The sequence below is a fragment of the Suncus etruscus genome, chromosome 5 (genome assembly GCF_024139225.1).
Source record: "Suncus etruscus isolate mSunEtr1 chromosome 5, mSunEtr1.pri.cur, whole genome shotgun sequence".
NCBI classification, from domain to species: Eukaryota; Metazoa; Chordata; class Mammalia; order Eulipotyphla; family Soricidae; genus Suncus; species Suncus etruscus.
This window is the reverse complement of record NC_064852.1, coordinates 35182280-35192764: the sequence shown is the minus strand read 5'-3', so window position 1 is coordinate 35192764 and position 10485 is coordinate 35182280. Positions and strand designations below refer to the sequence as shown.

General features: G+C 34.2%; 1 pseudogene; it reads right to left on the bottom strand.

Annotated features, from left to right (window-relative positions):
- Positions 1 to 3500: 3500 nt before the first annotated feature.
- LOC126008567 (WASH complex subunit 5-like) lies at positions 3501 to 6448 on the bottom strand (annotated as a pseudogene).
- Between the last annotated feature and the right edge of the window lie 4037 nt (positions 6449 to 10485).

Genomic DNA, 10485 nt, shown 5'->3' with positions numbered 1-10485 from the left:
ATTTTTTCAAGTTGGTGTATCAATTTACACTTTCAGCTTAGTAGAGAGGGCTTTCTTTATAAACTTACCATAATGTGTGATCTCTCCCTTTTAAACCTACCTCCATCTATGCTGGGAATGGGAATGGAATGGACAGGAACACTCTCAGCAAACCTTCACCTAGCAATGTGGCTATCACAGTTCAGTGCTTATAGTCATTGGATACTCAAGATCATCCAGGGCCAACTGAGGCTTCCACTTTCATGTTGGTTTTTCCTTTTCCTCTCTTGACAAGATAAAGAAATAAATTTTGAGATATGTTGTGTAAGCAAATGTCTTAAGATAAATAGCTGATTCGCATAAAACTTCTTCAAACTGCTGTGGTTTCTAGCTATTTCCTCTTTAACTTGTCAATGTTTTAAAGACTTTAGTTTTTACTTTAGGTGATGGAAATGACTTTCACCCAGTTCTTTTATTTTTTTTTTTGTCATTTTAATAGGAGGACTGAATAATAATTTCTTTAGATTAACCAAGGAATTTGAGTGTGACTTTTCAGTGACCATTTTCAGTGATTTCTAAGCAATGTGTATTGCAGTCAATGGGAAAGTTATGCAATAGGCATCTTTTTCAGGCAGATACTTTCCCATATTTTAAGCATTTGTGAATTGAAATCTAAAACTAGAGCTTTCATACCAGCTAGAATTAATTACTCATTCCTCAGGGCTTTTAAAGCAATTTGTAACTCTAATGCAGCACGAACCCTTCCTTTGGATTATATGTTTGCTTGTACACATCTGCTTTTCTCTTTTGATTGAAAGCAAATCGTTTGATGGTGGGGTTTTTGTATTCTCGCCTTCAGAGCCCAAACAGTCCTCAGAATGGCATGCTTTCAGCACTATAACAACTTCTGGTTAAATTATATTAAATGAAAGGAAACTGTTAGATAGTTTTATCCAAAACACAAAGCATTTTACATTCATACATTTTTTAAAATGGAATAAGGAACCCGAAAGATAATATAGCTGTTAAGACACCTGCCTTATATGTAGCCAACCCTGAGCTGATCCCTAGCACCACAAATATTCCCCAAAATACTGTCAGAAGTGATCCCTGAGCTAGAATCATGAATGACTCCTTAAGTACAGTTCAATGTGGTATATTTTTTTAAAAAGTTAATAGAAATATGTAAGTAGACAAATCCTACTTGAGGTCTTTCATGTATATGAATTTTATTTAAGAAGGACTACAAAGATATATTTTAACACTATACCTTAAATCCATTTGTCAAATCAGTGGCCCAGTTTGGTTCTTTGGTGAAAAGATAAGAGAGAGATATGCTAATGAAGACAGAATGGGTCTATCTAGAACCTGAGAGATCATATGACCTATTGAGGTATCATAGTGAGACACCCTAGAAAGCCATGGACTGCAGAAAAGGGATGAATTAGTAAGCAGGATAAAGCAGTAAACAAGAGTGTATTGAATTGCGAATAGAAAATGAGAAAAATTTGAAATTACTTCTAATTTATATAAACAGCTTCAGGTAATTGTCTAATACTGGCAAACTAGAAGCAAAGAATGGGCAGGGTTTCAGGAAGTTATATGAAAACATAAGCAGTATTTCTCTTTGTGTTAAGGAATGTTAGTCCTGGGGACCTATTCACTAAGTCACTACAAATCCCTCTGTGCTAATAGTTGTACATTCTCTCATATGTTATATCTGCCTTGCTATGGGGAAGGACTGAACATAAGCTACTGATTTAGCCCTCAGAGACCAATTTTAAATGCATAGCTTCTAAGTTTTGATAAATATATGGAGACTTTTTGCCATTATCAATCAAATCCTTACACACAAAAGAATGTGAAGCAAAAGTTGACCTACCTTCTACCATCATAGATTAAATTGGTCTTTTCTATAATGTCAAATAAATATAGTGGTATGTGCTGTTTGCATCTTGTTCCTTGTACTCTACCTAGTGACTTTTCAAATGAATTTATATTACTTTTTGTGCCATAATGCATGTCAGATGTATGTTCTTTGGTCATTCTTATTGCTTAGTACTACACTATTTAAGAATACACATTTGACTGCTGTTTATCTGCTGACATAATTTAGGTTTTAACCCTTTAGAGTTCTTTTTTTTGTTGTTTATTTTGTTTTTGTTTGTTTTTGTTTTTGCTTTTTTGGGCAACACCCAGTAATGCTCAGGAGTTACTCCTGGCTATGAGCAGAGTCAGAAATTGCTCCAGGCTTGGGAGACCATATGGGATGCCAGGGATCAAATTGAGGTCTATCCTGAGTCAGCTACATGCAAGGCAAATGCCGTACCACTGCTCTATCATTCCAGCCCCCTTTAGAATTCTTAATAACAAAATTTCTATAAAACTTTGGATGAAAAGTTCTAAGTGAACATATAGTTTTTACAATCTTGGGTATGTAAAAGTGGAATAGCAACATTATAAGATGGATGTATGAAAAAAATTTAAGAAAATATCAGACTTTTTCACAATGGTTAGTTAGATCATTTCACTATTCCAGAAGCAAATCTTAAGAATTTCTGCAGGGAAGGTAAGAAGGATTATAATGAATTAAGGGTTTACTTAAAAAATTAAGGTGTTTGATTGCATGCTGCCAATATTGTTTTGATATGCAATACCACATATGGTCCCACAAAGCACCATCAGGAGTGAATCCAAGACCATGGAGCACAGAGCTAGAATGAGCACTTGAGCACTTTTTACTCATCGCCATTTTGCCTTGTTCTAGACACATTACCCATGACACTATATGATAGATCATATTGGTTTTTTCTCATAGAAACAATTATTTATATACATTTAGATATATTCACATATATTATTATATATACATATGTTTATATGTGCATCCAATCAAACATATGTGTAAGGAGCAAAAAGTTTAGACTATCATTACAGAATATTAAATTTAGAAATATTTAGAGCTTATTAATAATGAAACATTTGTCTAACTTTATTTCTTTTCTTTTTTTAATTGTAGAAATATTTTCATGACTTCTTTATACGCAAAAAATCCAAATTAATAATAAAAATCAAGGAGCATAAATAAACAGTAAAAATGTCTAGTTTTTCTTTAAATATGATGCTATATATTTTACTAGAGCCTACTTTATAAATAATATAGATAAAATTATAGAATAGCTTACCAGACTGTCAAATTTATATCGATCTTTTTTTTACTGCTCTTACTACTTTACTGAAAATTTCTTTAGAACATAAAATTAAATGTATTTATATATAACAAGCACAATCAGCATTTATAAGAAGTACAAAAATATATTTTTCTTCTACATGATATAAATTGTATATAATACCATGCTTTAAACAATAATCAGTGCATCTTCCTGAAACATCTTTCTTAAAATGTCTGATAGTTCAATGCAGTTCAGTGAACAGTTGTTTCCTTTTAATTTATTAATACATTTTTGTGATGGTGGGAAGGTTTTTAAGACAATCATTTCACTGAAAAAAGTAAAAAATAATTACAGAACTGTTCTGAACTCACTGAAAATGAAGTTAGACACATTGCTTTATCAACACTCTGGGGAAGCTTGGTGCACAGGACATAATTCTCCAGGATCAGAAGGGCAACCACAACATCTTCAGGCATTTTAGGTATCTTTTGGCTTGTACACTGCTCCACTATAGAGAAAATAAACTAGCTGATCAGCACCAGGAACTGTTCTGTGTACCAGAAATGGAACTACTTCAGCAGAGTAAACAGGACAACTACAAGGGGAGGCTAATTCACAGGGTTGGCAGACTTGTGGCAGACCATTCCTAGGTTTTTGTTATACTGAAACTTTGATGAGTGGGCAATAGAAGAGAGGAAGTTGACCATGAAGAAATAAGGCAAAAACTTCATGTTTATATATATCCTGTTCAAGGGATTGTGAATGTCAGTCACTTCTAGGTAGTACGTGAACTCATACAAGAATATATTATCTTCTCTGGGGTAAGGAAGGGAAGGGTCTTGATAGTGAGCTTCAATATCAGCTAGGAGCTCCTTATTGAGATTCTCCATGGAAGCTTCCAGATTTTGGAGTCAAAACAACAGAAGTCATTTAACTCATTGGCAATTTTCTGTCTTAGAATCTGCACCTGCCCAACATTCAATATAACCCCTTGATAAGCTGTCCATATTTTCTGTGTTCTGGCAATGGTGGGAAATAATTTTTTTTTGTTATTGGGCTACACCCAGCAGAGCTCAGGGGTTACTCCTGGCTGTCTGCTCAGAAATAGCTCCTGGCAGGCATGGGAGACCATATGGGACACCGGGATTCGAACCAACCACCTTAGGTCCTAGATCGGCTGCTTGCAAGACAAACTCCGCTGTGCTATCTCTTCGGGCCCAGGAAATATTTTATTTGAATTTTCTATGATGCTTTTTAGGGGCCTAATGTCATTTATGAGGGTTTTTTAATTTAAAGTCTCCTAAACAGTTCTGTCTCTCAGGATGATTTTCTCAAATAAACCATGGAAATTCTGTAACTCTTTGACAATCATGAAGCAATCATGAAGCACAGAAGCCTATTTAATTCATTCAGAACAAAAGTCCCCAGCATGGTCTGGATTTCTGAGAACATTCACTATCTGATGGGTTTTCATATCATACCATATATTTGGCTAATCTATGTGACATGTCATTTTTGGGTCTTGATTGGCAGAATTTCTTGGCAGAGATGACCATTAAACATCGCAGACTAGTCCACAGAGAGAAACTTTGGTATTGGAATATATGTGGACTGACAGTCTTGAATCTTTGTTCTCAAGAAGTTATTACACTTTTGTTCTACATTGTGATTTCTAATATGAGAGACTTTTTTCTGTCAAATATTCAGACCAGAAATGCTGACTTAGTCTTATATGTATTGGGAAGAACGATGGAATATGTCTATGGAGATATGTCTATCCCCCAACTAACTCACTTGGCTTGGGTAAAGGATTGAAGATTAATTCTCTATAAAGAGCAAAGGCAACACGATTAACTAGCTCCTTCCTTATTTCATCCTCCTGCAGCTGTTTTGGATCCATTTTAATGATGCCGACCAAAATAGTTTTATTCATTAAGATACCTTCGGTATAAATGGAAATAGCATGAGCAAACTTGGCAACCTCGTACAGGGCCAAGCTGTGCATAGTCTCAGCTTGTCTTCGTTCAGGTGCATGGGCACTTTGATGATGTCATGATTCTGAACCTTTATGATCTTCAGCAGAGGAATAAACATGCTTTCTGAGATAATCTGCAAGACCTTCCTCACATAGAATACCAAATCACCAGAATAATATCGAGACACTCTGAGAAGTCGGTACTATACTTTTTTCTTAATTAATACGAAAATGATACAGATCAAGGACAGAGGCATGCTTCACGAACATAGCTCTAAGTTTAGTGACCATGGATGGGCTGGCTCGGATGCTTTCTTGCATGACAGATTTGAAACTGTCGATTAACTGCAAGTAAAAGATAGGTCCCCAACCATCTGCATCATGATCAGGACCTCCTCTTTGATGTTAACAGTTCAGATCATTTGGTGGAGAAACTTAGAAGTATCAGCAAGAAACTGACAGACTTGCAAATTTGATTCCAACTGCTGGAATTTCTGGATCTCTTCCAAAGACTGGATCAGCTGTGTCATTTTCCTGCCTGCAGCAGTGGTTTTAAAGACAGGATTTGCTTTGAGATTTCTCTGAACCAAGCTTGGAGATTTCCAATTTTCCTCCACTCTGGTTAGTGGTTTCACTCATGAAAACACATCAATCACTATGGCCATTCACTTAGAACTCTCCTTGTAATATTTCCATTTGTTTCACGAATAGCATTTACTTGAACATCTCTTTGAGGGTAAACTCAAACTGTGCAATATCCAACAGCAACTGGAAGAGGTTATTGTGATTGTACCTAGAATCTGTTAGTATCTAATCCTTGATTTAACTTATTGTTTGAGACACAGGCTGACTCTGCTGTTTGAAGCATTAGCCATTGGATCTCAACATCGCAGTCTCAGAGCAGTTCAGAAGTCTCAGGATATTGTTCAGGACATTCAGCAAGAAACCTTTCAGGAAATGCTATACCTGTGTGTGTACTGACAGTAATATATCTGCTGACCTGTTCTCTGACACTTGAAAGGTCCAGCAGATTTATAGTTTTCTCAGCTTTGCAAGGTTTCCAAACATCTGCTAATTTAACTTTGATTCTCATGTAGATACTGTTTACTCAATTATCTGCAAAATATTTGTCCAAGATCCCTCATTTTGACATAATTTGTAAGCAGAACGGCAGGTTCAAAGAAGAGGGTGATGTACAACCTGGAGGCCTTGTTAGACAGGGCCCTGCTGCAGTGCTTTTCAAAGGATAGGCTGACACCTGGTTGTAAACACTGTCAGATCTTTTGTGTATCCATGAAGAGTGCATTAAAAAATGTCCCATTTCTCTCCCCCATGATTTGCATTTCAAGTATAGGCCATCACATTTTCTTAGGTGCTTATCTAGACATAGTTAGAAACTTAGAATGTGAATCTACGGTGCAATTGAAACTTAATGTGAATAACAAGAGTTATGAGAAAATGTGTAGCTCTTTATCATGGTTTCTAGTTCCTGAATTTCTAATGTTATTTTACTTTATTATAGATGCTGGAAGTCGATGGAAATGTTGTCTACGATAGAATGTCTAGGCCAGAATCTAAAGAGCAATGATTTTTCAGTGTTTGGGAAATTAGTTTTATGACTTAATAAGTTTTAAAATAGCAAGCATAAAATAAAAATAGTTTAAAATTATTAGCTTTCTCTTCTTGTTCTCAAAAGTATGTTGAATCTAGATAATTGCCATCTAAGTGACTTCTAAACAGATTTTACTCCCTAGTTCTAACTTGATAGGCTCTTTAAAATGCTGTTATTGGTGAGCTTAAAGACAATGGTGACAGTAAAGTTTCACTGATGAAGAGGGGAGGGTGTGTATTTTATATCTGAAACTCAATTATGAACATGTTTGTAACCATGATGCTTGAATAACGATATTATTAATAACATAAATCAATTAGAAAAATGGTTACAACATTGGTTATTTTCTTTTAAAAAGGGAGAACATATTTATGATGACCTTTTCATCCACGCTTGCAAAATTGAGTCTACCAATGACTCTTACGTTTCTACTATTCAGCATTGTTCAATTTATTCCCCAATAACCAATGTCATATCTTTTCATGTTATCAATTCCTCCATGTACACTGCTGCATGTACCAGGTATATCAGGGAATTTGCCAGTATACTTACATTTACTTAAACTCAAGCATTTATCTGCACAAGTGCAATGAGTTATTCATTTTTTGCATTTTAAAGTATTATTAGACATTAGATTTTTCAAAAGATCAATAGATTATTTCAAATATTTCTCAGATAGGGTTTGTAAACACAGCAGTAGGGCATTTGCCTTGCATATGGATGACCTGGGATAGGCCCAGGTTTAATCCCCAGCATCCCATATGATCCCCTGAGCCTTCCAGGAGCAATTCTGAGCAGAGAGTCAGGAGTAACTCCTGACCACTGTATGTAGCCTAAAAACCAACCAACCAAACAAACAAACAAACAAATATTTTTCAGGAATCAAAGATTCCTTTGACCTTTGATTATTTATGGCTATTAAAATTATTGGAATTTCAACCTTGGAGTCAACTTAACTAAAGAGATGAAGGACCTATACAATAAAAAAATTATTTAAAAAAAACTATAAAACCAGCTTGAAGAAATAAAAGAGGACTCAAGGAATTGAAGACATTTGAATGTCTCCATACCCTGTTCATGGATTGGAAGAATTAGCATAAGTAAAATGGCAATATGCCCATAAGCATTATACATATTTAATTCAATCCCAGGACATTCTTCAAAGAAGTGGATCAAATACCCTGAAATTTATTTAGAATGATAAATATCCTTGAATTGCTAAAACAACCCTTAAGGTTAAAAAAAGATGGAGAGTATAATTTTTCCCAACTTTAAATGGTATTACAAAGCAATAATCATTAAACTAGCATGGTATTACAATAAAAACAGAACCACTGATAATGGAATAGACTTAAGTATTCAGATAATGACCCCAAAATAATCAATTAATATTTTTAAATAATATTTTATTTAAACACCTTGGTTACAAACATGATTGTGGTTGGGTTTCAGTATCAATTAATATTTTTAAGGGGTAAGAAATGCAAGATGGAGCAAGAAAATCCTCTTCAACAAGAGGTTCTGGGATAACTGGTCAGCCACATACTAATAAATGAACTCAGACCTTTATCTAACACCAATCACAAAGGTTAAATCAAAATGAATTAAATTCCTTGATATAAACTATGAAACTATAATTTATATATAAGAAAATGTAGGCAAAACACTCTATGACATTAAAACCAAAGGTATCTTCAAGAAGGAAACACAGCTGTACAAACAAGTGGAAGTAGAGATAAACAAATAGGACTACACGAAACTGAGAATTTTCTGCAATTAAAAAAATTAAAATAAAACACACACACACATGCACAAACAAAAACTACGTTACAAAGGTCACCTATGGAACCAACAGGAAAAACTATTCACCCAATAACCATCAGATAAGGGGCTAATATCTAAGATATACAAGGTACTGACCAAACTTAACAAGAAAAAAAAATCTAACACATTCATGAAAATGTCAAGAAGAAATGAATAGACATTTTTCAAAGAAGAAATGCAGACGGCCAAGAGGCACAAAAAAAAATTCTCCACATCACTAGTAACCAGAGATGCAAATCAGAACCACAATGAGATATCATCTTTTTCCACAGAGACTGGTACACATCACAAAGAGTAAGAACAACCACTCATTCAGTGCTGGTGGGAATGCCATCTGGTCCAACCTTCCTGGAAAATAAAATGGATATTCCTCAAAAAACTAGAAATTGAGCTTCCATATAATCCAGCAATAGCACTCCTATGGCTATACCCTAGAAACACAATAAAAAACACAATACAAAACTGCCCTCTGCACTCCTATGTTCATTGCAGCACTATTTACAATAGCCAGAATCTGGAAATAACCCAGGTGCCCAACAACAGATGAGTGGCTAGAAAAACTGTGCTCCATCTACACTCTATGTAGCTCTTGGGAAAAATGAAGTCATGAAGTTTGTCTATCTGAATAGAAATGGAGACTATCATGCTGAGTGAAATGTGTCAGAGGAAGAGAGAAAGACAGATAATAGTCTCACTCATCTGTGGGATTTAAGCAAAATAAAAGACAGTATGGTAATAATACCTGGGACAATAGAGATGAGGTCATGAAGGACCAGTACATCATATAAAGCTCACCACAAAGAGTCGTGAGCACAATTAGAAAAATATTTGCATGAACAACTACCACAACAATGACAGCGGGAGAGAGAAGTTGAATGCATGTTCCCTTGACAGGCAGAGGTTGGAGTGGAGGGAAATCGGGAGCACTAATGGCAGGAAAAAGTTACACTGGTGAAGGGTGGTGTACATTCAATGACTGAAACCCAATTATTAACATTTTTGTAACCACGTGTTTAAATGAAGAAATTATTTTTAAAAATTAAAAAAATAAAAAATTAGTGGAATTTTAACAAAATAAAATTTACCTTATAATGAAGAACAAAAGAAAAGAAAAAATATCAATTTATCAACACTGTCCAATTATAGAATTTGAGTTGCAAGAATGATCATTCGGAAATATTTCTCTGGAGAGACATTTAGTCTCAGATTGAAGAATAACTGCATGAATGTTTTTCACTTCCTTTTTCTTTTTTTGCTTTTTCTTCATTCTTTGTCTCATTTTGTCACATTACTTCTTTATTCTTTTCTTTCTCTTTTCTTCTTTTTTCTCTATTTCTTTCTTTTCCTGTTTTACTTTTGTTTCTTTTCTTTTTTCTTTAACCTTTGTTCTTTTTTCCTTATTTATAATATTCCTTTCTTATCCTTTGAAATTTAAAAAAATTATACATGTTAAATATGCATGTCTATTTTGCTCATATTTCTGAGTTTATATGTAATAGTACCCAATTAATTTGCTTTTAATATAGTTTTTCCTCTCTTTGTCTTAGAAGTACTTGACTATAACATCAGCAAAATTTTTTGTCAATCTCTTTCTTTTACAACATGATTCATAATATAATTAAGAAATAAATTAGAAAATTTTGTAAAAATTTCTGCCCTAGCTTGGATCTCAATACATCTTATTCTTTAAATGAGAAGCATTAAATAAGTCAAGTAGAATAACATTTATATAAAATTATGTAAATGTATTAAAATGACTGCATTAAAAGGAAGCAATCACTTTTCAAATGACAGTGGATTGTCTAAATATAGATTTATATTCATCATATTTTCTAAAGTTGACTTGAGAAGGAATGTCTTTTACTAATCAAGTTTAATAACTTGGGCTATTAAACTTGGGATAATTTAGTAGATTCAGTGTA